General features: G+C 39.3%; 1 pseudogene; it reads left to right on the top strand.

Annotated features, from left to right (window-relative positions):
* Nucleotides 1-705: 705 nt before the first annotated feature.
* Nucleotides 706-1311, top strand: LOC128871623 (ubiquitin carboxyl-terminal hydrolase-like; annotated as a pseudogene).
* The last annotated feature ends 8334 nt before the right edge of the window (nucleotides 1312-9645 follow it).

Below are 9645 nucleotides of genomic sequence, written 5' to 3'. Positions count from 1 at the left end.
AAAAAAAAAAAAAAAAAAAAGGTATGAAAATTACCCCGTATTAAAGCACTTATCAACAGCTTTCGTTTGATACCCATATTGTACATACACAACCAAAGGTTACCCGGGTCCATGGTTTGGCCTATATCTCGAGACCCCAGTCACGGAGCGGCATGAAAAATACTCTGTACTAAAGCATTCACCAACAGCTTCAATTTGATATCCATATTGTACAAACACATTCTAGGGTCCATGTTTTGGTCTCTATCTCGAGACCCTAGTCACGGAGCGGCATGAAAAATACTCTGGACTAAAGCATTCACCAACAGCTTCAATTTGATACCCATATTGTACATACACGTCCGAAGGTTACCCGGGTCCACGTTTTGACCTATATCTCGAGCCCTATTTCCAAAATAAAATATAATCCATGTTACTCGTGGATGATGTAGCTTTCGAATGGTGAAAGAATTTTTAAAATCGGTCCAGTAGTTATTGAGCCTATTCATTACAAACAAACAAAGTTTTCCTCTTTATAATATTAGTATAGATATATATATATAATACCAATAATACAGATAGTCCAATACTACTTGGAGAAGGTCGATGTTACACGAGCAAGCAGATACCGATATCACAACGGAAAAACTAAAAAAAAAAAAATTTATTATCTGTATTATTGGCTAATTTTGTTTTTAATTTTGACTAATAAAAGGTATTAGTGAAATGACTGCTTGGCTCCCACTTCAATCAAAGCCAGATGTATTGGCGAAGCCCATTCACAAATTGGGCGTATCTAGGAAGTGGGAAATTTCGATGTCGCTGGTTTGGGACAGTAAATTCCGCAGCGTGTTAAATCGATTATTTTGCTTTTGCATACATCGGAAACTTACGAAAAACATAAAGCAGAGGATCATGAAAAGTTAGCTGTAAATCACGGAGTATTTCCAGACGATCTTTTTTATATGCGCCAACTTACCTCGTATGCTTGCAGCACTCTTGAGCTTATACACAGTAAAAGCATACCACTAGGGGATGGAATTTTGAAAAACTTTCCTGAGAATATTATGGATTTAACACCGTAAGAGCGTGGTAAAGCTTTGGCAAATGATTATCTATTTACCGAGAGACATCATGAACTAGCAAAAGAAGGTCAAACTGTTGCTGATACTGAAGAAAAGGTGAAGCACCACTTTGTTGCCTTATCAATAAAAATGGGGAATGTACGAATTGGATGACCGCAAGGAATTTCCAATCAAACATGGTCGCAGTACAGACGAAACATTTATGCAAGACGCAGCTAAGGTTTGCAAGGAGTTCCCAGTTGATTAATTTTTCTTTTCACATATCTGATTTTTAAGGGTTCTGAACTCATTTACTTAACAAGTATTTTATGTTAATTTTTGTTAGTCTGTAGGTTTTATAAAAATAAGTAAGTAATTTTGGCTCAAACTTTTTGATTACGTAAATTGGGTTTTATATAAGTACTGGGCTCCAAACGTCCGCTACTGCTGAAACATCGACAGCGTACTTGCTGAGAGACTAGCAAGGGCAGTGGTTATCCCCCTGGTAGCGTACAATCATAGTCTAATTTGATTCAAAAGCTTAATGAGAATTGTGGAGTGAGGCGGACAAATAAAGCTCAAAAAAATATGTGGTTTACTCGCCATTTATTTAATTGCCTTCTAGTGGCCGTTGAAATGGTTGCGTGGCGAGCTCTGTCTGTTATTTGTTAGGCATTAATTGCCACCAACTTGGAATCTATGCGCTAATTATTGTTATATACAAGTGAGTTGAAGGAAAAGCTCAGCCAAATATTTAACTAAAAGGTATTCGCTACTGTATCAAATTTATTATGCTCTCAGTTGGCACTGGGGTAGTAGCATTGTTGTTGTCTTATTAAGTTATTCGATTGAAATACTAATGTAATATCGGAAGAGATATTCCAATATCTAAATAAATTAATAAATAAATGAAATGTTTTGCTTCATTTGGCAACTCACCCGTAATTTGCATTGTGTGGGGTTTCAAACTTCGTTAGACGAAATTGGACAAATCTACTAAAAGAAGCAAAGTTATACGCTTGATGAAGAAATGTTCCAAATCATGCTAGAAAAGAACCCAACTAGCACCAACGATGTGGAACTACAGGCGAAGCTGCTAGTAAAATATGTTAGCAGAGCTTGCGATGCCGCTATGTGCAGGAAAATACAGAGCGCTGCCAGAAAGCCTGTATACTGGTGGAACGAGGAGATCAGCACCCTAAGAAGCGAATGCAAAAAAGCAAGGCGCCTTTCCCAAAGGAGTTATAGGTTGGCAGAACACTACAGGCTCCGCGAGAACTATAAAAAGAAGCGGAAACAATTAAAGAAAGCCATTAAAAGCAGCAAGGCAGCCAGCTTTAAAGAACTGTGCCAGAATGTGGACGAAAGCCCGTGGGGTGATGGCTACAAATTCGTTATGGCCAAGGTCAAAGGAGGTAGAGGACAGGCGCCAACTTGCCCCATTCTTTTAGAAAAGATTGTACAGACACTCTTTCCAAAGCAAGACATGCAACCAACCCAGACCCAGTTCCACACAGCAGAAAATAGTGTCGCAATCAGTGAAGCAGAGGTGATTTTGGCAACGGAAAGTTTCGGCAATGCTAAGGCTCCAGGACCTGACGGCATTCCGAACAAGGCGCTGAAGATCACTATCAGGCGCAACGCAAAGCCATTTGCAGACCACTTCACCAAGTGTATAAATGAAGGCACATTTCCGAAAGTAGGGAAGAAGCAACAACTGGTCCTACTTCAGAAACCAAATAAGCCAGCGGGTGACCCAAGTTCTTATCGGCCACTCTGCATGATAGATACTATGGGTAAAATCTTGGAGGAACTAATCAGCACGCGCCTGGAACAGCACCTGGAGAAAGTGCCGGCTGAACTATCCGAACATCAGTTTGGTTTCCGAAAAGGTCGTTCAACCATCGATGCCGTCAGGAGGGTGACAAACATTGCAAGTAAGGCTATTGAGGGTGACAGGTGGATGCATGGTGATAAAGAATACTGTGCAGTTGTCACCCTGGATGTCAAGAACGCCTTCAACTCGGCATACTGGCCCCATATTATAAAGGCTCTTGAAGAGAAAAAAGCGCCAGCATACTTAGTACGGGTTACAAACAGTTATCTGTCGGTGATGAAGGTCCCAAGAGATATGCAGTGACGGGCGGAGTACCGCAGGGTTCTGTACTGGGCCCGATGCTATGGAATGCATTATATGATGGGGTACTGCAACTCCCAATGCCGAGGAAAGTGCAAATAATAGGATACGCAGACGACATTGCGTTGACCATAGTCGCCAAAACAATCCCTCAGATTCAGAGTATCTGCAGCGAGGCAACAACAAAGGTCAAACATTGGCTAACGGCGGTTAAACTCCAGCTAGCAGGGCAAAAAACAGAAGCAGTCCTCATTACGAGTAGAAAAAAGTTAGAAACGACCCCACTAAACATTGATGGGTTTAACGTCAAAATACAGGCGGCACTACGATATTTGGGTGTAATGATCGATGATCGACTAAGCTTCAGGGAGCACATTAAAAAAGCATGCGGAAAGGCAGCCATGGTGACGGCGGCACTGTCAAGAATCATGGCCAACATCGGTGGTCCTACTCAGAGTAGAAGAGCGCTCCTGGCTAAAGTTACCCAGTCTACACTCATGTATGCAGCACCCATATGGGGTAAAGCCCTGATACAGAAAACATATGCGAAGAAGGCGGAAATAGTTTTTAGACTTATTTCCCTTAGAGTTGCCTGTGCTTTCAGGACAGTGCCGTTTGAAGCAGTATGTGTCATATCGGGTATCATGCCACCTGACATAATGGCCTCTGAACTGGGTAGAGTGTACGACAAAGCCAAAAGCCTAAACAGGCGATTAACGGCGGAAGAGCGTAAAGAAGAAAGACGGGGGAGCATAACTGAGTGGGAAAATCGCTGGGACTTAGCGACAAAAGGGAGATGGACGCATAAACTTATCAGAAGCGTACAGGCTTGGGTTGAGAGAGAACATGGTGACACAGATTACTACCTCACACAGTTCCTGACGGGGCATGGTTGCTATAGAGAGTATCTCCAAAGACTCGGCCACGAGGGCGCAGCTGACTGCTCGTTCTGCGGCAACGGTAGTGAGAACGTGGAACATGTGTTCTTCTCCTGCCCGAGATACGCATCTGAAAGAATGTGCATTGAAGAAATCATAAAAGAAAAAATAATCCCGGGCAACATTGTAGATCACATGTTGCAGTCGAAGTTGGTGTGAGCCAAGATGAAAGAATGGTCCGCAAATGCGCTACAGGAACTGCGGAGAAAGGAATGGGAACGCAGTAAAGAAAGAAGACAAAAGGAGCAATGAAGGGTACACGGAAAGATAGATATAAATGAAGAGACATAATGGCTAGCTTGGCCCTGCGATGCAATGCTTAAACGGCGGTACCGCAGGGCAAACGAAAGCTACAGAGGTCGGAGTTAGGGTTTAGTACATAGGTGTACTGTTTCGCAAGTCCAGCTTAGTAGTAATACTGACTGTGCGTGGTCCCGAATGAGGTGCACCCTTAGCGATCAGTATGAATCGTGCTTGCCGTCCATATTGAAAAAAAGCAAAGTTATGCAAACACAAAGGCGATTGTGTTTTGACGTGATAACGTCTTATAATTCGATGTAGCCGGCTGCACGCACCAAAAAATGCGTCGTTATATATGTTATTATTATGTTTATGTATAAATAAATACATATAACAATAATATTTATATAATGGGTATAGTATTCTCTTCCATTAGTATTTTCTTATGACGTTGTCACGTTAAACTATCGTCAGTAAACCGACTTTACAGACAACCTCTTTTTTTTATAAGAATTTTACTCACATTCTCGCTAAAGCGCTCGGGGCCTTATCAAAAATTCTACCTGTAGATGCTTTTGCAAGCTGCATTCGGACCGAAATTCGAAAATACTACAAGTAAAAAAAGAAAATTATTTTATATACTATAGACAATTTTTCAGTTGCTTATTTCGAACATGAGAACCTGACCATCGTATTATTTGTAAGAAATCGCGAACATCCAGAATGTTGACAGATCAATCGTCGATCAAGAAAAAGAAGAAGCATTTGTCATTGAGTTGGTTGATCTCAGCTTGGTGGAAATCACGGACCATTTGAATTGTTTAGAAAAGATCAGAGCAAATTTCTCAAGCGGTACGCACAATGGGTTACGAGCCTGACAGTGCTCCATAGTGGGCAGTCGCTACAAACTAACCTAACCTATTGCAGGTCACTACGCGTCCGTTATTGATTGGTGAGATGGTAGACTAGTAGAGGCAAACGATCTGAGCCGTAACTGCCACGATGATGCCAATACCATCGATGCCAATTTTGTGCTCCTTGAATGCTTAGCGGTCCCTAGAGCAAAGATTCGCTTAAAAATAGCTTCTTTATTTAAGAGAAAAAATATCTGATATCTTCATGAAAATGATGTGGTGCACATTGAGTCGTTGGATTTAGGCCTTGATATGTCTCCAGCGTAGGCTCATAAGGTAGCAGTTATTGAATTTTAATCAAATTCTTGCTCTCATTAATAACATTCAATAATAATGCCATCATTCACGAGTATTTTGAATACCACTGAAAATTTGTTCTCCCATAAATAAAACGTATATCTGTTTTTTTTGCATAGCTATTCATTTGCTACTCCATTAATGTGTAAATTTACTTAAAAGTAGCGCACACTGAAAACTGTATCAATAACCGATATTTGTAACACCTATTTTTTACATTAAGTAAAAGGCACATATTCATACATATGTATGTATGTTTTTGTATTCGTGTGTGCATAAATGTATGTAAATATAAACGAGTGCATAAAAATGTGTATTACACGAACGTGTTAAAAAGTGTTACTGTATTAGTGTGTCAGGTTTTTTCTTGTTAAATGCCATTAATTGAGGTATAGTTTGGGGCGCTTGTCGAAAACAGAGGCCATGCACGCAACCAAAATGAAAGTTTCACAGTTTTACAGAAATCAAGAGAAAAGTTGAATAGGTTCTGAGTGGGGCAAAATATTTAAAATGTTACGTAATAAAGGTAAAAAGTTGTGTATTTATAAAAATGCTGCCACGAACACATCAAAAAAGAGTTAGCAAATACATGCATGCACACTTTTACATGTACTTGTGTACGTTGTAAGTGTAGTGAAGGCAGCGCATAGCAAGCAAAATGAAACAAGAATTGTGAGAAAAAGCAATCCCTTTAAAACGGGTATTGACTAAATGAATGCAAAGCGAGAAAATTACACTTTTTTACGTGAGTGGTTAGGAAAAATGTGCGAATCCTGTATAAAATTTAATTATTTTTTGTTTTATTTTATAACAGCATGAAAGCCAACATATGTTCAGTCGCTGGTGTGTAAATATGTATATATTTTGGCCCTTTTAATGGCTAGTTTTTATGCCGAAGTCAATGACTAAGCGTAGGCAAGCGTATAAAATAAATGAAAATCAACTTTTGTTTTTCGTTGTTTTTTGCTGGTTTTGTTTTTCGTGTTAATAACTGGGCAGTAGTTGGCAGCACGGCACTGCTTTATAATTGAGCAAATACTGCTGTCAATTCAACAAACAACAAACAACAAAAGTACAAGTCCATCATTGAAAATAACAAAAACGATGAAATAAAATAAAGTTCAATACAACGAAATCGCTTTTACGAACTTTCGGCCATTTATTTATATTGGATAGACGCTTTGTGTTTTGTTGCTGTAGTAATAATGGTAGACTAGCTGTTGTTAAAAATACATTCAACCAAAACTACAGGGAGGAATTAAGTTGCCCTAAAAATATATTGGCAATTGCACAAACCCAGCAAACGGTTGAGGGATCCCGGTGGTCGCGATTTTTCAAAAAAAAGATTTTTTGTTTTTTCGATATTTCGAAAGTATAGTGTCTCAAGAGTATATTGTGAAATTTTCATGCGGAAATTGCCAATATTATAGCATCTACAGCCCATTAACTAGGTAGAGACCGGTCCGCGTGCTTCTGTACCCCAAACTTTAAACTCATTTATCTCCAAACGACTTTCTTCGGCTTGGTGTTGTCAAAAAAAAAAAAAACTATTCGACTGAAGTTGTAATATGTTGTTCACACCAACAATGGCTATCGCCCGTACTAGAATCCTATTGTTATTTCAATTATTTCGTTTTTTGTTTTTATTAAAAAACTGAAAAAGACCATTTTATGTGTCAAATCAAAACCCCGCCATTTTTGCAATTGTTTTTTTTTTATTCTAGTTGCGGGACATAGCTGCAGTTACACTGATTAATATTTTTTTTTGTATTTGTGATTTCACATAAATAGAAGAGCCAAACTGGACAACACCGAGCAGGTCCAATTTTTCGGACGGGTCAATTTCAGCGCCATTTTTTAAATTAATAAAACTAAAACAATTTTTTTTTCCCCGAACTAATATTAGAAGCTGTTAAATATTGGACAGGCTGCATATTTCCACAAATACATCAAGTTTTTGCCTGAAGCATAATAACCTCCGCAGTTTTGCAAAATATTGGAGCGTAATGAAACTTAATAGATGTATTTATTACGTTAGTAAGAATTTGGATGCTTTTAGGTGGGTATTTGAGTATTGAAGCCAAGAGACATTTTACTTTTTAGCATTTTAATTTCTCTCACCTACTCAACCTACCACCGAGTGACATTGGGGCAGAAGGTCTACCAGCTAGATCTTGCGCAAGACTTAACGCAACGGGTGAATTTACCTGCTAAATATTCGGACATAGCTCAAAAGGTATAAGTTATCGGACCAATATGGACTATATGACTCCGAAATATAATTGGGTCAAGAGATTCCGAACAACGATAGAAGAAGAGGGGTGGAAAAGAGGTATGAAACCAAACCCAATATGCTTAATATATTTACTGCCGGCTCGAAAATGATGGACGGAGTAGATGCAGGGATTTATCGCGCAGAGCTCGACATCAGGCGGTAAATTAAGCTCCCTAACCATCGCAGTATTTTGCAAGCTGAGGTGTTTGCGGTAGGAAAGGCTGCAGAAATAGCACAAGCAAGGACATCGAGCAACTCCAACATAAATATACACGTTGACAGTCAAGCGGCAATAAAGGCAATAAACTCATATGAAATTTCCTTTAAAAACGTTCTCCGGACCAGGGAAGCCATAGAGAGACTAGCCGCAGACAGACGGTTACACTGAAACTTTCGAATAAGTATACGAAGACAAATACGCCAGATTCGAATTAGCCCTGTCTAAGAAGGAAAGCAGAACTATCGTAGGTATACTGACAGGGCACAATTTGTTAGTGGCACACGCATACAAAATGGGAGTTGCAAACAACGATAGCTGCAGATTTTGCAATAAACTAGAAGAAAGGGAAACTCCTAAACACCTTCTACGTTCTTGCCCTGCATTAGTTAGAACCCGAATGAAATGCTTAGGAGCTCTCCAATATGAGAGGTTAGAATGTCACTCGGGGTTAGAGCTTCAGAGCTTACTAGAATTTCTGCGAACTCTTGCAGCACGGATGTATCAGGTCAGACCATAAGTTCGTGCTTATTTTACCCATAATTTCACTTTTGTACGATTTTTGCATACAAAAAATTATTTGCGGAATATAACGGAACTATTTATATTTTCTTTGATATATTGTGCATTCAACAAGTGATTTTAATCGCGGCTAGAAGCACGTATTGTTAAAAAATAAAATGGATTCTTCGAACGCGCATAAGAGGCATATTTTATATTTTTTTATAAAAGTGGTAAAAATGCAACAACTGCTGCTGCAGAAATAAACATTGTTCACGGAGAGGATACCGTGAGTGTAAAGACGGCGCAAAAGTGGTTTTCAAAATTCCGAAGTGGTAACCGCGACGTGGAGGATGCCCCGCGCGCTGGCCGTCGTGAAGTCTTTAACTCCGACGCCTTGCTCAAACCCGTGGAAGCTGAGCCAAATTTGACAGTCGGTATGATTGCTCAGAGGTTAAATTCATCGCATGGAACTCTTCACAGGCACCTGGTTCAGTTGGGAAAGGTTTCAAAGCTGGGAAAATGGGTTCCGCACAGATTTCAGCAGAGAGTGAATGTGTGTACTCAGCTGCTGCAACGGCTTGAAAATGAAAGTTTTTTGAATCGTATCGTTACTGGTGACGAAAAATGGGTTCTTTACAATAATCCTGTTCGCAAACGCCAATGGTTAGATAAAGATGAAACACCAGACCCCTAGAGATGGCATTCACCCCAAGAAGATTCTCCCGTCTAATTGGTGGAGTATGGCCGGTATTGTTTATTATGAACTTCTGGAACCAAACCAGACGATAACTGCTGATTATTATTCCCATCAGCTATTAAACCTGAATGAGGCACTTAACAAAAATCCACCATCTTTAGTGATTAGACGCAAAGTTTTGTTTCACCACATGGCGATCGTTGCACAATGAATGCAAGTGACGAGAAAAATTATAATTTTTAAATTTCTTTATTTTCCAATTAAAATCTTTGACAAATGACAAGTTTTTATTACTGTTAGTGTACCAAATACGTTATTAAAAAACAAATATATTTTTTTATTTAACAAAAAATAAAACATCCCACATTTAAGGACTAACATTC

This window comes from Anastrepha ludens, chromosome 2 (assembly GCF_028408465.1).
Source record: "Anastrepha ludens isolate Willacy chromosome 2, idAnaLude1.1, whole genome shotgun sequence".
NCBI classification, from domain to species: Eukaryota; Metazoa; Arthropoda; class Insecta; order Diptera; family Tephritidae; genus Anastrepha; species Anastrepha ludens.
Note: the sequence above shows the minus strand (reverse complement) of the source record. Positions and strands in the feature narration are given on the sequence as shown.